This window comes from Scyliorhinus canicula, chromosome 1 (assembly GCF_902713615.1).
Source record: "Scyliorhinus canicula chromosome 1, sScyCan1.1, whole genome shotgun sequence".
Lineage (NCBI taxonomy): Eukaryota > Metazoa > Chordata > Chondrichthyes > Carcharhiniformes > Scyliorhinidae > Scyliorhinus > Scyliorhinus canicula.
Window position 1 is genome coordinate 140619825 of NC_052146.1, and position 26302 is coordinate 140646126.

Here is a 26302-nt window from a genome sequence, read left to right on the forward strand (position 1 = left end):
TGAACAATTGAATTGGCCAAAGACCATTTGGGTGGTGTTGGTTCAAACAATGTTAGGAGGTAGAGCTGGTGATGTGTTTGCTTCACTATCAGAGCAGGTATCTGGGGATTATGATGTGGTGCAGAAAGTCATATGAAGTGCCGATGGACCAGCGCCAGAAGCCTACAGACAGAAGTTTAGAAATCTAAGAAAAGAACCAGGTCAGATCAATACAGATTTCAAAAGAATTAAACAAGCTAGCTTTGGTAGCTGGACAAGTAAAGCAAAAATAAAGCAAAAGTATGAGGTGCTTCGGGAGATGATCATTTTAGAGGAATTTAAAGATTCACTTCCAGCAGTAGTGACAACTCACATGAAAGAGCAGAGCGTAAAAATGGCTAGACAGGTTGCAGAAATGGCGGACAATTTTGAACTGGCTCATAAAGCAAAGTTTGGTGTCCAACATCAATTTCAATCTGCAAAGGATAGAAACTGGGGACATGAGAAATTCACAAGGGGTCTCTGTAGAGGAGGGCCCCAAGTCACTATCTGTGTGGAGTTTGCACATTCTCCCCGTGTCTGAGTGTGTCACACCCCTATAACCCAAAGATTTGCAATGTAGGTGAATTGGCCACACTAAATTGCCGCTTAATTGGAAAAAAAAGAATTGAGTACTCTAAATTTATTTTAAAATGGGAAAAAAATAATTTATGCATTCCATGGCATGAATATCTCTCGTATATATTTCAACCAGTTCTATCTTCCACACTCTTGCTGACAGCTGTGGGTGTAAACACACCATAATATTGACTATGTGCACACCTGGTTATTGTCATACTAGGGTTCCTGTTGTCCGTGGTCACACAAAGTCTCCCATCACCCATATTTGCATCTGCGCTTGTCCTTTTGCAGTCAATATAGTTTCCATTGTACAATTGGCTGTGGAATTAAACCCATACCGTGCTTCTTTACTGTCATATATTGGATGAGCACATACTACAGAAGTGACTTCTATCCTACACCCCTCTAATGTTGTACTAAACATACTGGGCGAGATTCTCCGGTCTCCGACGGCGAAATCTTGTTCAGCGATCGGCCGGAGAATCCCCGTTGGCACCGTTATCGAGAGCGGCGCCGCTTTTGCGATGCGTTGCCCCCTCCAAAACGGCATACTCTAGTAGTACGCCGCACGCAATCGGGATGGCCTCAGGATGTTACCTGAGGCCCTCCCCCCGATGCTCCATCCCCAATGGGCGTGGGACACGTGTCCTTTTTTTTTCAGGGACTCGGCGTGGCGGCTGTGGACCGAGTCAGTGCCGCCACAGTCGGGGGGGGGGGGGGGTGGGGGGGGGGGGGGGGGGGGGTGGGGGGGGGGGGGGGGTAGTAGATCCAAGGGCGGGGGGGGGGCTTAGGTGGGGGCTGGGAACACTGGTGGGGGATGATGAGCCTGGCCAAAGGGGGGGCACTATTTGGCAGGCTGGGTCCACACGTGACCAGTGCCCTGTTGCACGGCACGGCCACTGCAGGCCACCGCCATGTGCGGCCACAGACCCGGCAATTCTCCACCATATCCGCAGCTAGAGCCGGTGGCTCTACGCTGCGTGCCTGCTAGCCCCCCACCAGACAGAGGATCGCTGGCCATGCTACACTGTTTTTATGGCCGTAGAACGCCACTGTTCCCACGTCGACGTCAGGACATAGTCTCCATAATGGAGAATCCAGCCCAATATCTTCCATTATTGCAGCATATGATGGAATGTTATGATATCTGGTATAATGATCTTGCCTTAATACCCCAACATTCTCGACTCTATATAATGCTCTGCCAGGTGTTGGCATGGTTATAATGACTAAAACCATTCAGACCAACATATTGCTATTCAATATACATTTAACATTCGTTCTATATACACATATTAAGCCCCTGAGCTGGCATCCAGTCACCAGATAGTTTGTATGTCATGAAGGGTTAAACAAGTGTTCATTTGTAACCCACAATGGAACTATGCCTTTGCTAATTTACCTCAATTTTTCCCTTGCCTGTTCAAGCACCCATGGTCCGTAAGTGCTACAGATATCATTCTTACTTGCTTCATCCAAAATATCTTTCCCTATCCCAATTAATTTATTAATGATGACTGCGTGACCTTGTATTACAAGTTCTGAATTATCCATGCCACGTCTTGGTCTGTACCTAGTTGAGTGTATTAAATACCTTATTCCTTACCCAGAATCCTGTTAAGCTGCAAGCTTAAAGTCCAAACCTGCTCGTTAACAATTGCTGGATCAATAGATTTAACCACTGAAATTCAGGTATTGAATGCTGCAGCATTATTTATCAAGCTGCGTTTTAACGGATTTTTATTTCCAGGGATTGGGGCTGCACTATTGGCTGTATTGCGTCGTTAGACCAGGCTGCTTTGGTCACTAGCTGATCCATCAAGGCCAGATACAGTTGTTGAGTATGGGTCGAACCCCATTGGGGCAGGGCTATGTCTGCAATGTTCAGGATGATGGGTACCAGCTCATGGTTTTCATTACCATACAAAACCGTATTCCCATTGATTAATACAACACCATTCTCTGGTCCTGGATTCATGGCTGGACAAGTGTGGCAATCGACTGGTGGTGAGGATGAGGCCTTGACTGCACTGTAAAGCCACTTGTTCTTCTACTGTCACATTTAGGATTCCTCGTTGCACATTGCATTCTGCATGATCTGTGGTGTACCAGAGTCCTGATGGTGATGTTGGGTGAGCAGGTACACCTCCCATTCCTGTGTCTATGGTCATCAGTCCGACGAGAATCAATGAAGCTGCGAACATTCTGTAAACTTAAGCAAATGACCGCCCCAGCCATCACCTGGCGGCCAGTGTCAATTTCGGTAAAACAAGATCAGTTCATAAAGTGCTTCAATTGTGACCAGTGTTTCCAACGCCTTCATCTTTGGATGTCCACGCAAGCGCAATTATCACTGGTCATAATTACTTCAAACGGTGCAACCCATCTAGGTGTGAATCCTGGTTTGTCAGCTGCAATTTTAACCATCACATTTTCCCGTATTCCCGGCACCTCAGCTTGCACTGTCTTGGTCTCCGCTTCTATATGCCCATATGATCTGCTGATCCCTGACTTCCTGTCTCAGTCCGTTGTACAGCTCCGGCACAACCTGTTTCACTCTCTCTTGCTGACCCTATTTCCTCACTCCTTGTCACAACATCTCCTGGCAATCTCATAGCTCTTCCCGTCATCAGCTCAAAGGCTGGGTGTTTCCCCAAGTCACCTAACTGGGTGTTTCCCTAAATCCCATCAGCCCATTCTTTTCCTGTCTCTTGGTTTGGCTAATGCTTTCTTTAGAGTTCTGTTCATTTGTTTGACCATGTCTGAACTTGTGGATGGTGGGGAATATGAAACTTGTTTAATCACTGATAAGTTACATATTTCTTTGAGCACCTGCCCAGTGAAACCTGTGCCATGATCTGAAACTGACATGCCCCACTGGAGAATTACTTCCTCCAACATTATCTCATCCACCATGTTGGCTGTGCAGTCCTGTGTGGGAGATTTCTACCCATCTTTTCTATTCTTTCTTCCTCTCTTTTCCTGAATCCATCTTGTGGTGAATTGTTACTAAGTAACAAAAGTTCTCCTTGCCCTTCAAACTGTTTCAAATAAAATGATCATTTTTCTATTCTCTTTCTCACGGTCATCTGAAGATTCTCTTACGGTTGGTTTTCTCTATTGTCTTCATTTTTTCGAAAGTTTTTTCTTAATTTAATTTAAAATTCCCCTCTTCCCAAATGTAGGTTTATTGTTAGACATTGTACTCTAATGCAGGTGTGCTAAATCTATCCTCCCATTTACTAAATTTATTCATTCTCTCTCACATTGAGGCACCACGGTGGCGCAGTGGTTAACACTGCTGCCTCACGGCGCCGAGGACCAAGGTTTGCTCCCAGCTCTGGGTCACTGAGCGTGTGGAGTTTGCACGTTCTCCCCGGGCCCGCGTGGGTCGCACCCCCACAACTTTAAGATGTGCAGGGTAGGTGGATTGGCCATGCCAAACTGCCCCTTTATTGGAACAAAGAATTGGGTGCTTTAAATTTTAAAAGAAAATGCACTCTTACAATGAAAATTACACATCGGAGTCTCGGCACCATTCACAGCTTTTGGCCCATGGCCTAGCCCAAAGTAGCAAACCTCCTTTCCCTTTATGCTCCGCTTCCCGCAACTAATAATTAGATATAATTGAAACAGTATAATTGCAGTATAATTGAACAGATTTAAAAGATTCTCAAGCTTTCCCTTCACTTCTATACATCTTGTAGCTAATTCTTATTAAGTATTATTTCTCCCTCGCCTTCTGTTTTCCCCAATCCAACTTTTTTTTATTTTTACTTTAATTTCATCTTAAGTCAGTTTCTCTATAGAGTTTGTGTGAGTGCCTTGATCATTTGAAAATGTTTTCTTACTCTCCAGGCCATATTCACCATTTCATGTCATGCTGTTTGCCAAGTAGCTGAGCAAGTCTCATTGATCAATGCAGCTGCAGCATGCACTCTCATTTACAAGTTACAAACCACCTTTGCATTCTCACATCAGTGTTCCAATTCCTTCTTTTATCCTCTATTGGAATTGTACATCTGTAAGCCATCTTCACACATTTCCCTATCTCTCTCTCATGTGTATTTTTAACCAGACATTATTCTTTTGCCGTGTTTATTGGCAACTCTCTGCCCTCTCCCACAAACCCTTGTTTTGCATTTGTGGAATGTTTGTCTACAGGGATTGCACTGTGTACTTTCAGTTCTCTTAAAAATTCAAAGGCAAAGATGCAACTATCTCCAAGAGAAACTTTGGTAACTCATCAATCACGTATACACTTTCCTTTCACTAGCATGTTTGTCAATACATCTGCCAGGGCCGGGGTGGCGGGGTGGATTGGTTGGGGGGGGGGGGGGGGGGGGGGGGTGGATTGGTTGGGGGGTAGAGAGAGAGAGAGTAGTGGCCGGCAATCAGGAGCTAGACCATTGGTCGGGGTGATCACGCCCCCCCCCCACCTCTCCGGGACCAGGCACAGATCTCCATTGCCGCAGCCCACTGATGGCCCACCGTGACCGTGGTTGTGCAGAGTGATACCGGCCGTATGGGTGCCGCCATCCCACCACCACCTAGCATTCCACCCCACCCCTCTTCGGTGACAGTCACCCTGAACTTTTGTGCCACGGGGTCCTTCCAAACGCTGAGTATGGACTTGTGTGGCATCAAACAGGCTTCGGTGCACAGGTGCACCTGCACAATCATGGATGCACTATATGCCCAATCAGCACAACATATTGAATTCCATGTGGACCGAGCCGACCAGATGCCCGGGCAGTGGAGTTCGTCGCATCATCTGGGTGCCCCCGGTTCAGGAGGTGATCAACAGATGCATGTCCCCCCATGAGCGCCGACCCATGATGGCTGCTCTTCACAAGCTGGAAGGGGCTCCACTCGATGACTGTGCAGCTGGTGCATGACCATGATCTGCACATCATGCACGTCCGTGCCGATACACATGCAGCGTGCATGTTGCCTTCATTCTGGCACACTCAAAGGCTCCTGACACCTTCGAGGTGCACTCCTGGGTGAGGAATTGGCTTGTAGGTAACAGGGGTTATCTGTGGCAGTTGTGGATGATGACGCCTATCCAGAGGCCACAAACCACTGTGGAGACCCACAACAATGATGCTCACAGAGCGATCCGGGGCATGATTGAGCAGTGCATGCGCATCCTCAGGCTGCAGTTCAGGTGCCTGGACTGCTCTGGAGGGGCCCTCGAGTATAGCTCTAGGAGGGTCTCCAACATCAGGTCGCTGCTTCATCCTCCACAACATCGTGCGGCAGAGGGGGCGACATGCTGGAGGAGGGGGAATGAATGCCAGGACTCGTCCCAGGAGGAGCATGTGGATCCTTGCCACCTCCAACATTATGCGGGCAGTTTCAGGGCATGGGGGGGGCCGGGCAGGCACAGGAGGCTGCACAATGTGTGCACCAGGACAGGTGTGCACAAAACACTCTAATCGCCTCCAGGTTCACTGACCAGGGGGCCTGGTCGACGGCAGGAACATCCAATCCCATCCCCACACTGGCCCACACCCCCACCAGCCGAGCATCAAATCCCATGACCCTTCCTGCACCACCACCCACAACCCACGCCCTGCAATCGCCTGCATGATTCCTAGCTGCCTCAATATGGGGTGCAGGCCTGGGGTTGACCGTAACAGTGGGTATGCTCCATGGGATGGAAGATGATGACAAACCCATGCTGCAATGAACTCTGGTGCTCCAGATTCCTGCCCACGGTAGCACTTTCCACCATCCACCCAGGTGATCCCTGCATGCAAGCTGGCCATCCCATCACATGGTCCCACCGAACCCTTGGGGTGGCGGAGGTTGGAGTTGAGGGGGAAAGGGAAGGGCGGGTACGCATGTGCGGTGTCCGACCTCAGGTCCCCGATCCATGCCACCTCCAATATCCGCCCATCTCCACCAGCACCCCCTCAACACCACTCTGTAGCCAGCCCAGCCCAGCCCAGGCCATCCCTCCCACCCATTTGTAAGAGCATCGAGGCAGTTTGGAACTTTTGTGCAAAGGTGTTTATTTTGAACATAAAAGGTGAACATCTCTATAACTGTTTGTGCCCTCGTCCTTAACGCTGTCCTGTGTCCTGCGCCCATGCCAACTGAAATGGTGTCTACATTTCTGGCCTTATGGGCCCTAACGCTAATGGATCCCCAGGTGGTACATCAGGAGTGGAGGCGGCCTGCTGTGATTCCCGCCCCGTGACCTGGCTCCCCTTTGGCGGCCGTTGTCTGGATCAACCGGTTCCGAATGAGCCCCGCAGTCGCTTGGGTATCCGAGATGGCCTGGTGCCTCCATCTATAGCCCACTGAGCACTAGCTGCGGCAGATACAGGAGGGGTGGAGTCCGAGGCTCTCTGGTGTTCCAGCACCTTCCTTGCAGGAGTCACTGGCACGGGAACCATCACCTCCTCCTCCATTGGGGTGCCCGGTTTGCCCCCAGGCTACTCCTTGGGACAGGGTGCAGGTGGAGAAAACTCTTGGGACTCCCTCGCCACCTGGTGCTGTCAGTCCTGGAATCCCACTCTCATCACGACCAGGCTCTCTATGCTCGTGGCCATGGAGCACAGGGACTGGGCTACCTCCCTCTGGGACATCAGCCAGTGATTGTGCCACCTCCCTCTGGGATTGGCTCAGGTCAGCCAGGAACCAGGCAATGCCATCGACACCCGCAGGCTTAAGCCCTTTTACTGAGCCACACTCTGGAGCGCCGCTGCAATGCCCAGGTGGTCGTGGTGCACGGCTGCCTGTGACATGGCAGCTCTGTCCTGTACCTCAGCCATCGCCTGCACAGAGTGCCCCAGGCCTTGGACATCATGGCCCGTGGCTATACCTTCACCTTCAAAATCTCCATCGCAGATGCCACCCGTGTGGTGTTGGCCTGGGTGGCACGCATGGTTGGCACTGCCTGCTGCCGCTGTACCTGCAGACGCAGGATGGTTGTCGACACCCCTTCATGGAGTCCCGGCTCTGTATCTGCATCGATGGGATCGCCCTTTCCAGTAGCCCGAGACCCATCTGGATGGCAGCTAATCCCTGGGGTCAGTCTGCCCTCAAACCTTCCACCCAATCGGGGGTTCCTACCTGCACCTGATTCACCACTGCACATGTCTGGTGCGCACCAGATAGTGCCCCAGGAGCCTCTTCACTAACATGCCCAACCGAGGTAAGTGTCTCTGGGATGGTGGAAGGTGTTGGCAACAGCTGTGATGGAAAATCAATATCATCCTTGCACTGCTGCTCCGGGTGTCTTGGCTGGTGTTTGGGGGCTCCCTTTGCTCTCCGTTGCCACCTCCTTGTTGGAATCCATTTAAGGACAGCTGAAGGGCCCGTCTTGTCACCAGGTAACCTTGCAAGACACAGACATAACGCATGATTGGATTACAGGTTGGAGTGGTGGGTAATGTGAGGGGAGATTTTAAAAGAGGGGAAGCTGAGAGTCAGCGTGGGAGCTGAGTGTCAGAGGGGGAGCTGAGAGTCAAAGGGGAGATTTAAAACAAGCAGGAGCTGAGAATCAGAATGGAGACTTAAAAAGAGCGCAAGCTGAGAGTCAGAGAAAAGATTTAAAAAGACCAGGACCTGGGCAGCATGTGGCGCAGTGGTTAGCACTGGGACTGCGCCACTGAGGACCCGGGTTCAAATCCCGGCTCTGGGTCACTCGTGTGGAGTTTGCACATTCTCCCTGAATCTGCGTAGGTTTCGCCCCCACAACCCAAAGATGTGCAGGTCAGGTGGATTGGTCACGCTAAATTGCCCCTTAATTGGAAAAAAAAATAATTGGGTACTCCAAATATTTTTTTTTTAAAAGACCGGGAACTGAGAGTCAGAGGGGAGATTTAAAAAGAGCAGGAGCTGAAAGTCAGAGTGGGAGCTGAGAGTCAGAGAAGGGATTTAAAAAGGACGGGAGCTGAGAGTCACAGCAGGAGCTGAGAATCAAATCAGAGATTTAAAAAGAGTTGGAACTGAGAGTCAGGAGCAGAGATTTGAAAAGAATAGGAGCTGAGTCAGAATGGAGATGTAAAAAGAGTGAGAGGTGAGAATCATAATGGAGATTTAAACAGAGTGGGACCTGAGTGTAAGAGGAGAGATTTAAAAAGATTGGGAGCTGAGAGTAAGGGCGAGCTTTAAAAAGAGCGGAATCTGAGTGTGATAAGTATATTATCACCTGTATTATCATCTATATGTAAATAATATATGTATAAATATTGCAGTTCCAGCATCCAACCATCAGGTGGTGTGAGTACACAGATACATGACCCAGATACACCATGGCCAGGATTCTCTGACCCGGCTTCCCCATTCTCCGGCGCCAATTCTTGGGCGTCCACAAGATTCCCGCCGCGCCGGTCGGGGGACGTTGACAGCGCCCCCCCCCCCCCGGCGATTCTCCAGGCCCCGATGGACCGAGTGGCCGCCGAGTTTGTACGAGTCCCGCTGGTGCGAGTTACTCAGGCCCCACACGGCGGGACCTGGAAGGTGCGTCTGCAGAGGCCATCCTGGAGGGGGGAGCAGGGGGATCCGACCCCGGGGGAGGGGGGGGGTGGCCCCCGCAGGGGCCTAGCCCACGATCGGGGCCTACTGGTCGGCGGGCAGTCTGGTTCCGTGGGGCCTATTTTACTCCGCGCTGGGCCGCTGTAGGGCTCTGCCATATTGCCCGGGGATCGGCGCGGAGAAGCTAACCCCGCGCATGCGTGGAAATATGCCGGCCGTAGTGCGCATGCACGGAATCACGCCGGCCGTTCCGCCCATGCGCGAACTCGCACGGGCAATTCCGTGCCAGCTAGAGCTGCGGGGACCACTCCGGCGCCAACCTAACCCCCGAGGAAGGGGAGCTTTCCCCATTATCGGGGACCGTTGACGCCGGAGTGGTTGCCGCCGCTTATCACGCCGGCGTGGGGACATAGCCCCATTATTAGAGAAGCCCGTCCCATGTGTTCCAGAAGAAGGTGTTAGTGAGGAGTGTGTAGCAGTCGCATATTAGATTAGCTCTGTAGTATCTTAGTGTAAGTTAGTGTTAGACTATTATTTCCAACTGTATTAATCTTAGACATTATAATAATCCTTTAGAGTAGTGTCAGTAATAAATAGTTTTGCTGCAAAATAGTGTCTAATGTTCTTTGTTAACACTACCACACCAAGATTCAACATCATCAGCATAATCAAAGAACATTACATGGTACCTAAGAATGGATGTTGATAGAAAGCAGTTAGGGAAAGTTAGGGACGACGAGAAGACACAAGAGAACAATCGGAGACTTGGAAAAAATTGGCTGTAAAACAAAATACTAACAGGATCGTCAAAGCAAGATGGAAGCATTGAAGACTCCCAACCAACTGCTCACAACTTGTAATGTAGACGCGAGTTGCAATGCTTTCAAGCAACAGTTCACTTTTTACGTGCAGGCTCTTGGTCTCCAAGAAGCTTCAGATGAGAGAAAAATAGTGCTCCTAATGACTGTAGCTGGTCCTCAAACAATTAATTCGTACAATACCTTTCAATTCGCTTTGGAGGAAGACAAGAAGAGCTACTTCAAGAGCAATTCGACAACTATTGCTTGATGTTGGAGCAGTTTCAAGGCCTGTGTATTGAGTCAGCTTCCATGTGGGGCTATTCCCTGTGGCTCAGCTCAGTACAGAGAGGAACAAACACAACAACCTGGACAAAATGGCTTATTTAATTTAGCTTGTTATGTGTATACGGAGAACAGACTGGATATCGGCCAAGACCTGTTCTGCCGAACACAGTCTAACAAAGACCAGAACACAGTACTTATACAACATTCAAAAATTAATAGCCTGCCCCAGTTGGACGTAATCCAATCCCTGAAGCTGCTAGTTTTAAACTTATCCAGCGTTTAAACTTCACCCAATAGAATCGCAAGCAGTGCATGATTGATCCTCATCCAGACAGCTGTGTACAATCACAGCAGCCTGTGCTGAGTGTTTGTGAGAAACAGAACATCAGAACCAGCACCCTGAATTGTTTCACAAAGACAAGGGGTGGGATTCTCCAGTAATCGGCGCCAAGAACGGCGCAAAACACTATGGCGTTAGGCCAATCGGAAGTTGCGGAATCCTCCGCACTTCCTGGGGCTAGGCCGGCGACGGAGGGGTTCGCGCTGCCCCAACCGGCTACAAAGGGCCGCCATGGTCCCGCGCATGCACAGAACCTTAGGGGGTTTCTTCTCCGCGCCGGCCATGGTGGAGCCCTACAGAGGCCAGCGCAGAGAAAAAGAGCGCCCCCATGGCACAGGCCCGCCCGCAGATTGGTGGGCCCCGATTGCGGGCTAGGCCACCGTGGGGTCCCCCTCCCCGGGGCCGGATCCTCCTGTGCTCCCCGGGGACTCCGGTAGATAGCCTACCAGCCAGGTCCTGCTGTGGTGGACCATGTCCATTTCGCGCTAGGAGGACTGGCCGAAAACGGGGGGCCGCTCTGCACATCGGGGTCCAGAGAATTGCCGGGGGGGCCGCTGCCAACAGCCCCTGATCAGTGTGACGTAAACCCCGCCCCCGACTGAAAACCGCCGCCAGGAGAATCCGGCAGCCGGCACGGAGCTGCGGGGCAGGATTCACGTGCCTGCCCCCCCCCCCCCCCCCCCCCCCCCCCCGACGATTCTCCGACCCAGATGTCAGAAGTGATGTCAAGTTTTGGTCAAGTTAGCTATCCTAAATCCCATTTGATTACTTATTACTGCTTTGCCCTAAAAATACATGTTTAATGGTTAATAGTGATTACTCAGTCCTATAATTCATCTCAATCCTTAATAAAATAACTTATGTAAAACTACTCTAGTGGCATGCTAACTATTCAGTTTTAAGAGGTATCATTGCTGAACCTCCCCTTCATTGCGATCCTCACAAAAACAAAACATTCGAGTGCTACGTGTTCAGGATGAGACTTTGGCCTATTGTATTTGCCGGGCAAGTACATAGTGGTTGCGGATGCGCTTTCTAGAGCAAGTGACAATAAGGAGAGGAAAGACATTTCTGAAATATTACAGGGACAGGTCGAACTGGTGATGGAAACTCTGCCTGTATCGGACAACAAGCCCAAAATGATAAAGGTTGAGGCAGAGAAAGATAAAAGTTGCAGAAGGTAATCCATCATATGAGACAGGGATGGCCGAGAGAGTTCCAAGTTCTGGAACGTCAGGCACGAACTGAGCTACATCAATGGATTTATGCTCAAAAGAAACAGAATAGTTCTTCTCAATCATTACGGCACAAGATCCTCATGCAGATTCACAAAGGGCACTTGGGGATTTAGAAGTGCAAGAGGTGGGCTAGTGAATCGGTTTATTGGCCAGGGATCAATCACGACATTGAATGAACAGTGAAACATGCCAAAGATATCAGAATCATCAATGCAAGCAACCCATGACTGAAAGCGAGTTAGTAAATAAACCATGGATGAAGGTCGAGGGCTGATCTTTTTTACCTGGATGGCACTGAACACATACTGCTAACTGATTACTACTCCAACTAACCGGAGGTAATGAAACTACTGAATTCCAGAGTGATTCGAGCGCCACTCCAGGGGGTCCATAGCTGCTTGGAGGAGTCCCAGTGGATATGGGTGCAGGAGATGGTGCCGGCAATGCGTGGTACGGAGGCAAACACTGCTAGGGTGGTGACCGCAGTGACCGCCGGGTGCACGACGTGAGCACCATTAGTAAAGGTTTCCAAGGCAATATGCAGTCAGTGACGGCCTTGGCTGAGGGTCTCGCAGAAAGCCCAACTCTCTGGGGAATGTGGCCCAGTTCCAGGCTGACCTTAATGAGGTTCTGCATGACATGTCCCACTGTCAGATTGGAATGGCCGAGGCGCTGTGGAGCTTCTCCCAGTCGTAATGTGGACATTGCCGAAGCACTGCAGAGCATGTACCAATCACTGAGGAGCATCACCGATGGCGTCACCATGATGGTGCGGACCATGGGGAACCGCCAGGGCTGGCAGAACCAGATGATGCAGGGGGAGTCAGGGCTCAAACCAGCTGCCCCTCCATCCCAAGGTGAATGCCAGAGCCCTATGGGCACCGATCGGGAGGAGGGAGCGCTGGGTGACTACCCGGACCTGTCCCATGGAGTAGTGATGGTGGCCACCAGTTCCCCCAGGTTACACCTCTCTGTTGAGGCGGCGTCTCACAGCCAACACACGGGACAGAGCTGTCCATGCGCCGCCGACAAGTGAGCCGAGGACCTCCGGCCCCAGAGTCCCCAGAGGACGCCTGCCAGGGGCATCTAATGCCACTGGATGCGGTAAGCAGCTGGCTGCCCTCTCCTCTGATGTGCATCCTTTGGACACACCTAGATGTAGCAGTAGAACTCGGAGGGCCACACACATTGAGGATTGCTGAGGGCACCGGGGAGGGGGAACGGGAGGGTGGCACCAACGGGGGAGTGGGGAATTGTTACACACAAGAAACACCCTTGTGCATAACTAGTATGATGCCTCTGTCACTTTCTTCTGTAATGCGGGCCGAACTCTGAACCGTTGGCCCATCTTTCCAGGCATCTCTCCCTCCCGTGGCACCAACCCACCCTCCAGCGTGGACATGTCCCTGGAGCTGTTTCCTCTCTCCTGGGTGTTTGGATGTTGGCTGCTGCGTATGTGGTGTTGCCTCCTGCAGTGCTCAGGCACAGTGTCTATGCATCAAGGTGTGATTGGAATGCTAGGCAATGACTCCAACCTGCCACATGGCCCACCCACCGACGGGAATCCACTTGGGTTTTGTGAAGTGCTCACTTAACCATGATTGCCAATTTCCAATTAGTGACAGCCTTCAGCCACACGGCCAGAGGCCTCAGCAGTCGGTGGGGGTTATAGGTGGTCAGTGGGGCAGACAGGCAGGGATGGATAAACACGATCCAGGGTTGACATGCTAGTGCCTCCCTCCCACCCTCCCATGGCAGCCGACCCCTGTGGAGGGTCCCCCATTCCGCAGCCGAGCACTGGGTTGGTAAGCCCAGCACCCTTGAGCTATTTGCCTGTGAGCAAAGATGGCCACTCACCTCCTCAGCTCCCCACAGAAGCCCTTTCGCCAGGTTCACGTTTATCAAAAGAGTACTAATCGGCGCCAGCATGACCACTTGCTGGGGAGGTCGCTGAATGATGGGAGGCCATTGGATACGGGATTGCTCCTGTTAATTGTATGGAAATAGGGCTTAAATGTAGATAATTGGCTTCTCGCTGCACCATGACGAGATCCTGATTTTGCCGACAAGAGCGGGCCGGGTGCACAGCAAACTGTTTGGCGCCTACCACGGATCTCGCTTTTGGCCTCTCCCGCTATTCACCGGCCTCGTTTCACTTGAGCGACAGCGCAACGAGGCCGGAGAATCGCACGCTTAGTCTCTGGAACGGGGAATCCTGCCCATGATCTTCTTATTATTTTTATTTGCCACAGGTTCTCACAGCTGTGAATGTCAAACCGTTAATTCTCAGCACTCTCTCACAGCTGTAGCTTCTTAAAGACAGAACACTGCAAACTCACAATTCCTCACATAAAAATTTAGGAACATGATGCAAACACATTCACACTTTCAAAATGCCATGAACCCCTTGAAATATTGGATACACACATTAAACAAGCAAGGAAGGCATACAAGACCAGACTACGGGGGGTTAACAAGCCATGAGTTCACTGACACTAAACAACACTTAGAGCATCTGAAGTATAGTGTAGGCTATGAATTTAATTTCTTACTTTCTCCAATTTACTTTTGACAAGGTGGGATTAGGAGTGTGGGAAATGTCATAATATCCACTCGTGTATATCATGAGGTGCAGACAGGCAGTGATTGACACACAGGATAATCAATGAACACACACGACACAGAACAACCAATCACCAGACAGGACACCACCACTATAAAGCCCACAGGGCATTAAGATTCTCCCGCTCTCACAGGACACAGCCACTGAGATAGTTACAGTGCACAAGCCAGTGAACATAATCTCCATGTGGTAGAGAGCTAGCCTGGTCAAGCCAGTAGGAGGTTATCAGTTAGGTTAATAGAGTGTCAACCCACAGCAGATAATGTACAGCAATAAACAAGTTCAATAAAACACTGTTGGACCATCTTCTGTGTCGGAAGCCTGTTTCTCGTTTCACTGCATCCAGTTGCAACATCATGCGAGAGCACTACCCGACCCCGAAGCGTGAAGAGTTAACCTGTGAGATGGTTCCTGCCAAATTCTTTACCAAGCTGGACGCCTCCCGTGGCTTCTGGCAGATACAGCTGGACGAGTCCAGTCGGAAGCTGTACACGTTTAACGCTCCGTTCGGCAGGTATTGCTACAACCGCATGCCTTTTGGTATCATCTCAGCTTCCGAACTCTTTCATTGCACAATGGAGCAAAAGGTGGAGGGCATCGAGGGGGTGCGAGTCTATGTGGACAACGTGATCATCTGGTCCACGACGCTCGAGGATCACATCGCTCGCCTCAAACAGGTTTTCCAAAGGATTCATGAAAATGGCCTCCAGCTCAACAGGGCCAAATGCTCATTTGGTAGTTCCGCTATCAAGTTTCTGGGTGACTGTGAATTGCGCTTTCACGTATCTGATCGTCAGTCCAGAAGTAAAACACTCGAACACGTCAGTAACGAATATTCGTTTATTCACGGCCGGAACAAATCTCTAAGCAGTCGGGTAACCACCTTCGAGAAGTGCCAAAATCCCAGAATAAGGACTGTATTTTTATACATTTTACAGCTTAGGGGTGGTCCCCTTAAATTCCTAGATACACCTATGATTTGGCAAGGATCCAGAACATGTACATATATGGAATTATTCTTCGAGGTCGGGAGGTTATTTTTGACATAATCATTAGCACAAGTCACTATTAATATTATTACAAAGGTTTTTGTATCCCATGGCCATCTGGCTTAACTCACTCCAAAGCCCATTCCTTTTACATTTCAATGTTTATTTGTCTCAACTGGTCAAACAAGCTTAATTGCGCTATCTCCGCAATAAAGTAACGCTTCCCATTCATTCCATTCTTTGACTTTTTGACCTCTCTGCTTTCACAGATGCGGGTCAGAACATTAAATAGTACTAAAGCCACACTCCCCTTTTTCCATCCCATGACCTTCTGATATCTCTGCTTTCACAGATGCCGGTCAGAACATTAAATAGTACTAAAGCCACACTCCCCTTTTTCCATCCCATGACCTTCTGATATCTCTTTCACAGAGCTTTTCAGAACTGTTATATTAACCCTATCAGTGAAGTTCCAAATGAAATCCACTTCTACATGACCACATTTCACAGCAGGGTGTGCGACCTGGCGCTGACAAGATGCTGGCACTCAGTGCCATGAAGACCCCAGAGGACAAAAAGACGGTCCTCCTTTTTCTTGGGATGGTAAAGTTTCTCGGGAAATTCATTCCCAATATGGCAGACCACACCACGGCCCTACGGCATCTCGTAAAAAAGTCGAAAGTGTTCCAGTGGCTTCCCGCACATCAAGCAGAGTGGCTTGAGCTGAAGGCGAAGCTCACCACAGCCCCAGTACTGCCGTTCTTTGACCCAACCAAGGATACCAAGATATCCACAGATGCAAGCCAGGACGGCATTGGGGCGCTGCTACTCCAGCGAGACGACTCCTCGTCCTGGGCTCCAGTGGCATATGCCCCCAGGGCCATGACTCCGACCGAACAACGGTATGCCCAGATCGAAAAGGAGTGCTTGGGTCTCCTGACAGGAATAGTCAAGCTTCATGACTACATATATGGCCTGCCAAAGTTCACAGTCGAAAGAGACCACAGGCCTTTAGTCCACATAATCCAGACGGATTTAAATGACATGACACCTCGGCTACAGTGAATTCTTCTTCGTCTCCGCTGATATGACTTCGAACTCGTCTACACACCAAGGAGCTGATCGTCGCGGATGCCCTATTCCGACCCGTCACCACGCCGTGTGAACAGGGCGACTTCATCTGCCACATTGAAGCACAGGTGCAGTTGTGTGCCAGAAACCTCCCAGCCACTGATGAACGAGTTGTCCAAATACATGGAGAAACTGCCAAAGATCCTCTACTGCAGCGCGTGATGCAGCACCTCGCCCATGGCTGGCAAAAGGGGCAGTGTCCCCCGTTCTTCAACGTTAAGGACGAGCTGACGGTTGTTGAGGGAATCCTTCTTAAACTAGATAGAATCGTCATTCCTCAAAGCATGCAAGCTATGGTGCTCGGACAGATCCATGAGGGTCACCTTGGGGTCGAGAAATGTCGACGCAGAGCTCGGCAGGCAGTTTACTGGCCTGGCATTAGCCAGGACATTGCCAACACAGTCCTCAACTGCACAACATGCCAGAAGTTTCAACCATCTCAGCCCAAGGAAACACTGCAACAGCACAAGATTGTGACCTCTCTATGGTCCAAGGTGGGGATAGACCTCTTTCACGCAAATGGGTGTGATTATGTGCTCTTGGTCGACTACTTCTCCAGTTACCCGGAAGTGGTGAAACTGTCGGACTTCACTTCCAAGTCAGTCATCAAAGCCTGCAAAGAGACGTTTGCCAGACACGGGATACCACTCACAGTAATGAGTGACAATGGTCCATGTTTCTACAGCCAGGAGTGGTCCGACTTTGCACGATCCTACTACTTTAGTCATATCACATCCAGTCCCCATTACCCGCAATCAAACGGGAAGGCCGAGAAAGGGATCCATATTGTCAAGGGGTTGCTGTGAAAGGCTGCAGACTCAGCCTCAGATTTCCACCTGGTGCTATTGGCATACAGGGCAACCCCTCTGTCGACTGGTTTGTCTCCGGCGCAGTTGCTCATGAATCGCAACCTGAGGACGACTGTTCCAGCCATCCATGTTCCAAATCTTGACCACCTCACGGTGCTGCAGAAAGTGCAGCGGTCCAGGGACCAGCAGAAGATCATGTATGATGCTCAGGCCACGGATCTGCCTGCGCTGGCTCCAGACGATGTTGTTCGCGTTCAGCTGCCTGAGGGAGGTTGGTCAGCCCCAGCTGTTGTCGTCAGACAGGCTGCCCCCAGGTCTTCCATTGTTCAAATGCCTGATGGCTCCATTCTACGGCGCAACAGGAGGGCGTTGCGTAAAATTCCCTGCCCACCACCTGACCGCACTTCTCCGCATGTCATCATGCCTCCTCCGGACATCTTGTACCACGAGGCCACCGATCTGGCAGCGATCCTGCCTGTCCACGAGGCCACCGAAATGGCAGCCATCCCGCCTGTAGGCGCCCCCCCCACCCCCGCCCCCGCCCCTGCCCTCTACCTCTGAGGCGATCGACAAGAATTCGTCGCCCTCCACAAAGGCTGAATCTTTAGACTTAAATCTTGTAAGTTTTGTTCAGTTTGCTCTGTATCTGCACGATAGACACCTTCCCATGTACATATGTTCATTCATTCACCACTTGTACATAGTCATGCATGTATATACAGCCAACTTCCAAAATTTATTTTAAAAAGGAGAGATGTCATAATATCCACTCATGTATATAATGAGATGCAGACAGGCAGTGATTGACACACAGGATAACCAATGAACACACACAACACAGAACAACCAATCACCAGACAGGACACCACCACTATAAAGCCCACAGGGCATTAAGACTCTCCCTCTCCCACAGGACATGGCCAAAGAGATAGTCGCAGTGCACAGGCCAATGAACATCATCACCATGTCGGAGAGAGCTAGTCTGGTCAAGCCAGTAGGAGGTTATTAGTTAGGTTAATAGAGTGTCAACCCACAGCAGATTATGTACAGCAATCAGCAAGTTCAATAAAACAGTGTTGGACCATCTCCTGTGTTGGAAGACCACCTTCCCCAAGCCCACACCTCCACCCTATCCCCATAACCCAGTTACCCCATCCAACACTAAGGGCAATTTTGAACACTCAGGGCAATTTAACCTGGCCAATCCAACTAACCTGCACATCTTTGGGCTGTGGGAGGAAACCGGAGCACCCGGAGGAAACCCAAGCACACAGGGGGAGAACGTGCAGACTCTGCACAGACAGTGACCCAAGCCGGGAATTGAACCTGGGACCCTGGAGCTGTGAAGCAATTGTGCTGACCACCATACTACCGTGTTCAAAATTTCCACATTATCAACTGGTGTTGTTAAGTTTCCACAAATATACAATTAAACCTTATGGGTGAAAATTGACAAGAAAAAAATGAGTCCCGTTTTGGGCGGGTTTAGCAGTGTTTCTGGCACCTGCAGTGCCGAGAACAACCCCACTATTAAATGGGACTCAGTCTTTTTGGGTCTTGGCGAGGAAAGTCCCGCTCAGGCTGCATTTACATTTATTTTCTGCACTGACGAGCTCAGCTCAGCTCAGCTCAGCTCGCCAGTACAGGAAGAGATCAGTAGTAGATCGGTATGCCCCACCGTGGCCTCCGAGCCCCCGCAATTTATCAAGTAGAGGGTCCTCAAGCCCCGCTCACTCCACCCCAATAGGGTAGGGCACCCCGGGCCCGAAGCCCGGCTTGGACAACCTGCCACCCGGGCACCTTGGCACTGCCAACCTGGCACTGTGGCAGTGCCCTTGCCAGCTTGGCAATGCTACCTGGGTAGCCTGGAACTGCCAGGGTGTCCAGGTGACACTGTGAGGCTGGCAAGGACACTTACAGGGTGCCCGGCTGGCAGCCCCAAGGTGCCTGGGTGGCATTGGATGTGCCAGATACCTCACCCTGTCCAGAGCCTGACCAACTGTGGACCTCCGATCTCTCAAGAGCTCCCCCAGGTGCCATTATGCCTGGTGACCAGTGCTAAACAGTGCCACGGCAAGGTCTCCATGCCATTGGCATTCGACCCTGAGCGTTGCGTTACTCAGGCTCAAACATATTTAAGTGACCTTAACCACACACTTGAATATTTAAATTTGGATCCTGACCAGTGAGGGCGAGGTCCAGATTGCAACGTTTCACGAGATCGCATTAGATCTCACGAGGGGTCCCGAAACCTCGTAAATCTTGTGAGAGGTCTCCCTAGATTCAACACACTCACCTATATAAATTAACATATACACATGCATAATCATCGACACACAAATTTATGGGCAATTTGAAATGAATCAAATGTTTGCTGAGACGATTAATTTTTCTACAGAACCTACATGGATGGGGAGTAGGCGAAGAAAGCTTGGTGCACAATTGCGTCACTTTACGTGATTTAAAAATTTCTAATGTTCCATTAGCATCAATTTTGCTCCAATTTCATTTATTTTACACGGAAAATAGTAGCAGAAGGTGGCCATTTGGCCCGTCGGGCCTGCTCACTGTTCACTATGATTGTGGCTGCACTTCAAGTTCAAACCCTAGTCCTGCCTTTCCCACATATCCCTTGATCCCTTTAGCCCCAAAAGCCAAATCTAATTCCTTCTTGAAATTACACAATGTTTTGGCCTCAACTACTTTCTGTGGAAGCGAATTCCACAGGTTCACCACTCTCTGCATGAGGAAATTTCTCCTCACCTCAGTCCTAAAGGATTTACCCCTTATCCTCAAACTATGGCCCCTAATTCTGAACTCCCCACCATTGGGAACATTGGGCGAGATTCACTGACCCTGAGGTCAAGTGTTGACACCATCGTAAACACCATTGTGTTTTATGGCAACATCAACAGGCCCCTAGGAGCAGCGATCCTGCGCCGCACCAGGCGCCATGGATCCGAGCATGCGTGCTACAGCTGGCGCGAATTTGCGCATGGGTTGCCTTCTCCGCGCCGGCCCCGACCAACATAGCAGAGAGCTACAGGGGCCCGATGCAGAAGAACTTAGGCCCCCAGCAGGATAAGCCCGCCCGCAGATCAGTAGGCCCCCGATCGCGGGCCAGGCCACTGTGGAGGCCCCCCCTGGGGTTGGATCCCTCCCTCCCCCCCCCCCAACCAGGCTGCCCCCCCCCCCCCCCGCAGCATGAACGCCGAGGTCCCGCCGGGTAGGACCACATGTGAATTTCGTCGGCGGGACTCGGCCTATCGTACCGGGCACTCAGCCCACCGCGTGCGGAGAATCGCCCGGCGGTTGCGTAGAGCGCCCCCGACCGGCGCCACGTCGACCGCGCCGGTGCCAATGGTGCCAATTCTCCGGTGACCGGGGAATCGGCGGACCGGCATCAGGGCGCCGCCACGTGAATCGCACCCCCCACCCCCACCCCCGACGATTCTCTGACCCGGTTTTGGGTCGCAGAATCCCGCCCATTCTTTCTGAACCAATAAATGTGGATTTATCCACATTATACTGCATCTACTGCGCATATGTCAACTCTGTCAGCCTTTCCACATCTCTGCATCCTCCTCACAGTTCACCCTCACACCCAACTTTGTATATCTGCAAATTTGGGGATAATACATTTAGACCCCTTGTCCAAATCATTAATATATAATTTGAACAGTTGGGATTGTACCACAGATCCCTGCTGTATCCCACTAGTCACTGCCTGCCAATCGGAATAAGACCCATTTATTCCAACTTTTTGCTTCCTGTTTGCTAACCAGCTTTCTTTCCATCTCAAGACAGTACGCTTAATCCCATGCGCTTTAACTTCACACAATAATCTGCTGTGTGAGACCTTGGGCGGGATTCTCCTTCCCCCCCACACTGGATTTCTGGTGTGGTGCACACCCCTGGATTCTCCGTCTCATCAGCCGGCCAATGGGTTAATGAGGCTTCCCATTGTGGGCAGCCCCACGTTGTCGGGTAATCCCCGAGCTGCCGGTGTAACAGGTAATCCCCACAGCGGAGAATGCAGCCCCTTTTCTCTATCCTTCAATTTCCAATATTTGCTACTTAACCAAATTTGAAATAAATACTTTGTGAAACGTGTTGTTAACAGAAACTCAACAATTTTTTTTAATCATAATGTTTTGAAAGGTACAAATTGGATCATTGCCAAATGACAAGCTCATCTTTGTTTTGGGAACAAAATGGCCTTTTCAAATGCAAAAAAAATTCTAGGCACAATTTGAATGTATTTTAAACAGAATTTCACAGCAGTTCAAATTAAATGAAATTTAGTTTCTTATCCAAACTAATTTTACAATTTTTGTTCCTGGGGAACTAAACACAACAATAACAAAACTCTTACTGGTATATCTCAAAACAAAAACTGTGAACTCATTTGCTACATTTTAACATTAGCTGTTCCTAACTCGCTTGTATAAGGGACTAGATGACTGGGTGTTTGTGAAACTCAGAGGGACTTCAAAAATCGACTTCGAGCTGGATTCTATTTCTAGCCTTGGGGTTGGACCGAGGACAACTTCTCCCTTCATAATCGCCTAAGGAGTGGCACTTTTCCTTTTCAATTTATGTCCAGCTCAGAATGGCCTTCAATTAAGGTTTGAAAAATGCTTTTTAACAAAAGGTATTTTTTTAACACAAGCCTGTATTTCATTTACAGTTTGGCCAGCCTAATTTTTTCATTTTATCGATCGGTTTCCTATGCATTCAGGCGGGGTAATGTGACATTGTCCCCTCACCTTCCCGCTGCTCAACAAATTCAAGTTCCTGCAGGTTGAGTCTTACCCCATTTTCTAGGTTTGCTAAATCTATTGGCATGGCCATGGGGATGTGGGATTAGTGTCCTCGCCGCAGGTGGCAGTCAGTGACTGTGTTTTATCGTACCGGGTGGTCCCAGCCCAATATGCTCAACAGTGTCGCTACAAACTGCAGCCACTGGCTGTACTGGATTTTGTCATTCATTTGTCAAACTATTTGTAAATATAAACTGGTGACAAGCATTACTCCTTTCTGTTATTCGTCTTTCGTCTGACTTACCCAACAGCTCTTTTGGCCCTTGGGGGTCTAATCTGGGGTACACCCATGCTTCTGCATTTTAGCAATTAGTTTGCGATGCTTCTAAGCGGGGAAAGGAGACATTGGGCTGGATTCCCCAAAAATGGGGCTATGTCCCCACGCAGGTGTTTCACTCCAGACTCTCCTTAAAAAGATTTACAGCTATTTACCTAACTTGAAGGGGCTGGTGGGTTCCCGGAGTGCTTCTCGCAGCTTCAGCTGCGGCTACGGGCCCCCGCACTTCCGGTTGCGAGTCTGCGCATGCGTGTGACGGTGGTCAGCAGCAGCCGAGTCGAACGCGATGGCGGACTCAGCCGGCGGACCTGGACCAACAAAGAAAGTCACAACAATCTGCCCTGAACCGCTCAATCTAACCCACTCGTCACCGCCCCGGCCGCAGTCACCGCGCGTGAGTCCCGACCGGCCAGACATGGTTAGAATCACGCCGCCGGGAATTCCGGCAGTCGGGACCGGAACATCGCTGGGAGGGCCTCTGCAATGCACCCCCCCCCCCCCCCCCCCAGCTGCGCCGCCTAATTCGCGCGCAAGCAATTCTCCTGGGACCGGAGAATCGCGGGAGCAGCACCGGGCCCGATCCTGTCGTAAAAGTGGATTCTCCGCACCCGTGCCAAACGCGGTTTTGGCTTTTTGGCTTTTGCCTTGTCGGCATTCAACATGTCTTATTTGTTTCATGGTTTCTAAACCACCCGTGCAAATCCACGTGCTCAGGAAGTCCCCTCAAAGAAAACTTCACCTCATACTCGCACGGGAAGAGTTTCTCAATAATCTACTTCACTCCCCCGCTTGTGTGCGAACATTCTCTGCGCTCACTTATCTATCCTAACCTAGTCTGAGTTCTCCTTTATTGTATATGAAAACTTTTGATGTTCGCAGATTACTCTTATAATTTTATTTACTGGTTTCATTTGGTACTTCTGATACTCGAATGGACTGTTCCAGTGTGTGCTTACTGCACTAACTGTGGGTGGTAAATAAAATATACTCACCCCTTTACAGAGCCATCACGAGGGTCTGATGAAGCACCAATTGGTACAGCTGGTCAATCTGTTATCGTTAACTTCTACAGTCAAATGATTCACAGGAGTCTCAGAGCAGCTTTACAATCATTTATTCAGGTATATGCAGGGAGAGGTAGCTCAGCAAGCGTGCTCGCTGAACCAACTCTGTTGTTTACAATAAGTGGTACATATTTATACTTTTTTATAAACACATGCACAGCCATTGTTTAAAGTTTCGATCTGGTATTGCTTGTAAATAAGCACTTTCACCTACCCTTGCAGACACTTCTAGCTTATCTTGGTTGTGTCTATTCTCCCTCTCTGCTGCTGATACAACCATTACCTTCTATTCCCAATCTTGTTTCTTGTTATTGAATCCCGCTGACCTTGCCAGAGCACAGCTGCAGATTCTGCTGATTTGGGTTTTCAGGTTTACAAAGGTCACTTAGATTTTTGTAACAGTCTGAAACCCCTTTTCTGTTATTTTATTAATACTCAAACCTAATTCTTAAATCATACTAAAACCTTAATCGTTACTATTTATTTCCCCCTTACAGTTGCTAATAGTAAACACAAATACATTTGTCCTGTAGGTTTCGAAGTCTATTTTTTAATAAATTATTTCCCAGTAACAAATTTCTGTCATAAACCACAACTGAGAAGTGTGGTGGAATATTCTCTCTTTGTTTGAATGAGTGCAACTCCAAAAACACTCGAGGAGTTTGGCACTATCTGGGACAAAGCAGCCTGCTACATCCCAGATTATTGAAGAACTTGCTCTGGAAATATTGGATACATTAATGGTCATCTTCCAAAATCCTATAGACTGGAGGGTGGCAAATGTAACCCTACTATTTAAAAAAGGGGAATTGCAAACCAGTTTGCCTGACAGCCATAATGGAGAGGATGCTAGAGTCTAAGATGTGAGAACAGAATATTTGGAAATAATTAATGGGATTTAGACAATTTAGACAAAGCCAGCATGGTTTATGAAAGGCAAATCATGCTTAACAAATCTACTAAAATTTTTTGAGGATGTAAGTAGTAGAATAGATAAGGGAGAATCAATGGATGTGGTGTATTTGGACTTTCATATTTTGATAAAGTCCCTCAGAAATCAAAGTACATGGGATGGGGATAATGCATTGGCATTGATCAAGAATTGGTTGTTAGACAGGAGACAAAAATTAGGAACAAATGACACCGGTTTTTCCAAGTGGCAGGCAGTAACTAGTGGGGCACCACAGGGATCAGTGCTAGGGCCTCTGCTGTTTGCGATATATATAAATCAACTGGATGAGGGAACAAAATCTAACATTTCCACTTTTGCTGATGACACTAAACCTGGAGAAATTGTGAGTTGTGAGGTGGATGCAAGGGGGTTTCATGGTGACTTAGGCAATTTGAGTGTACAGGCAAACACATGGCAGATGAAGTATAATGCAACTAAATGTGAAGTTGTACACTTCGGAAGTGTGGATGTACAAAGGGAACTGGGTGTCCTTGTACACCAGTCAATCAAAGTGGAGAGGCAGGTGCAGCAAACAATTAGGAAGGTAAATGGCATGTGCACCTTCATTTTAAGAGGCTTTGAGTTCAGAAGTACATATTACTTACAGCAGTTATCCAGGATCATGGTGAGTCTAGACTGGGAATGTTGCGAGCAGTTTTGGTGTCCCTACCTGAGAAAGGATATACTTACCATAGAGGGAATGCAGGAGAATACTAGGGTTGGTAGGACTGTCCAATAATTGGTTCAACTGGGTCTGCATTCACTAGAGTTTAGGAAGATGAGAGGAGACCTGATTGAAATGTATAAAATTCTAACAGTGCTGTACAGACTAGATGCAGGGAGGATGTTTTCTCGTTGGGGGATATCTAGAAACAGGGGTCACTGTCTCAGGATACAGGTAGACAATTTAGGACTGAGATGAGGAACTATTTCTTCATTCAAAGGGTAGTGAACTTGTAGAATTCTCTACCACAGAAGGCCAAGTCACTGAATGAATTCAATGGCATCAAGGGGCATGGGGAGATTGCAGCAATATGACATTGAGATTGAGGATCAGCAATGATCATACTGAATGTAGAGCAGGCTTGAAGGACCAAATGGCCTACTCCTGCTAATAGATTCTATGTTTGTCACACCATCTGTCATCTTAAACATTCCCTCCCTCCTCCATCGACGCACAGTGGCAGCACTGTGTGCCATCTACAAGATGCACTGCAACAACTCACCAAGGCTCCTTTAACAGTACTTCCAAATCTGCCACCTCCATCATCTAGAAGGACAAAGGCATCAGATTCAAGGGAAAAACACCACCTGGAGGTTTCCCTCCAACCACACAAAGGGCTGGATTCTCTGAGATATCGCACTAAAATCGCGAAACGCGATCGGCCGGAGAATTGGCTCCAACTCCGAAATCGGGCTTGACACCGGTTTTGCGCCGATTTTGGATTCTCCGAACCCCCTAACCCCACAAAATCACCCAAGCACGCCACATATCACCGAAGCTCAACGTTTCAGCACCCCTCACACACGCTGGCACTTAGGGCGCGATTCTCCGCTCCCCACGCCGGGTGGAGAATGGCGGGAGGGCTGGGCGACTTACGACATGCCCCCCTGGCGCCTCCCACGATTCTCCCACCCACCGCTCGGAAGAATCGCCGCTCGCCGTTTTTCACGGCGACCGGCGATTCTCCGGCCCGGATGGGCTGAGCGGCCTGCCGATCGCGACCGGTTCACGATGGCGGCAACCACACCTGGTCGCTGCCGTCGTGAACATGGGCGGCAAATGCTCGTTTGAAGCTTGCGGGGGGTGGAGAGGGGAGTGAGCACCACGGCCGTGCTCGGGAGGGGACTGGCCCGCGATTGGTGCCCACCGATCGT

The 26302-nt window shown here is 49.6% G+C and overlaps 1 long non-coding RNA gene across 1 annotated transcript in view; it reads right to left on the minus strand.

Moving 5' to 3' along the window:
• LOC119968033 overlaps window positions 1-23544 on the minus strand; it is a 43500-nt gene extending 19956 nt beyond the window's left edge. The window contains exon 1 of the long non-coding RNA XR_005461098.1: window positions 23401-23544. This is a non-coding gene — a long non-coding RNA (uncharacterized LOC119968033). The remainder of the gene's footprint in view (window positions 1-23400) is intronic.
• Window positions 23545-26302: the final 2758 nt, after the last annotated feature.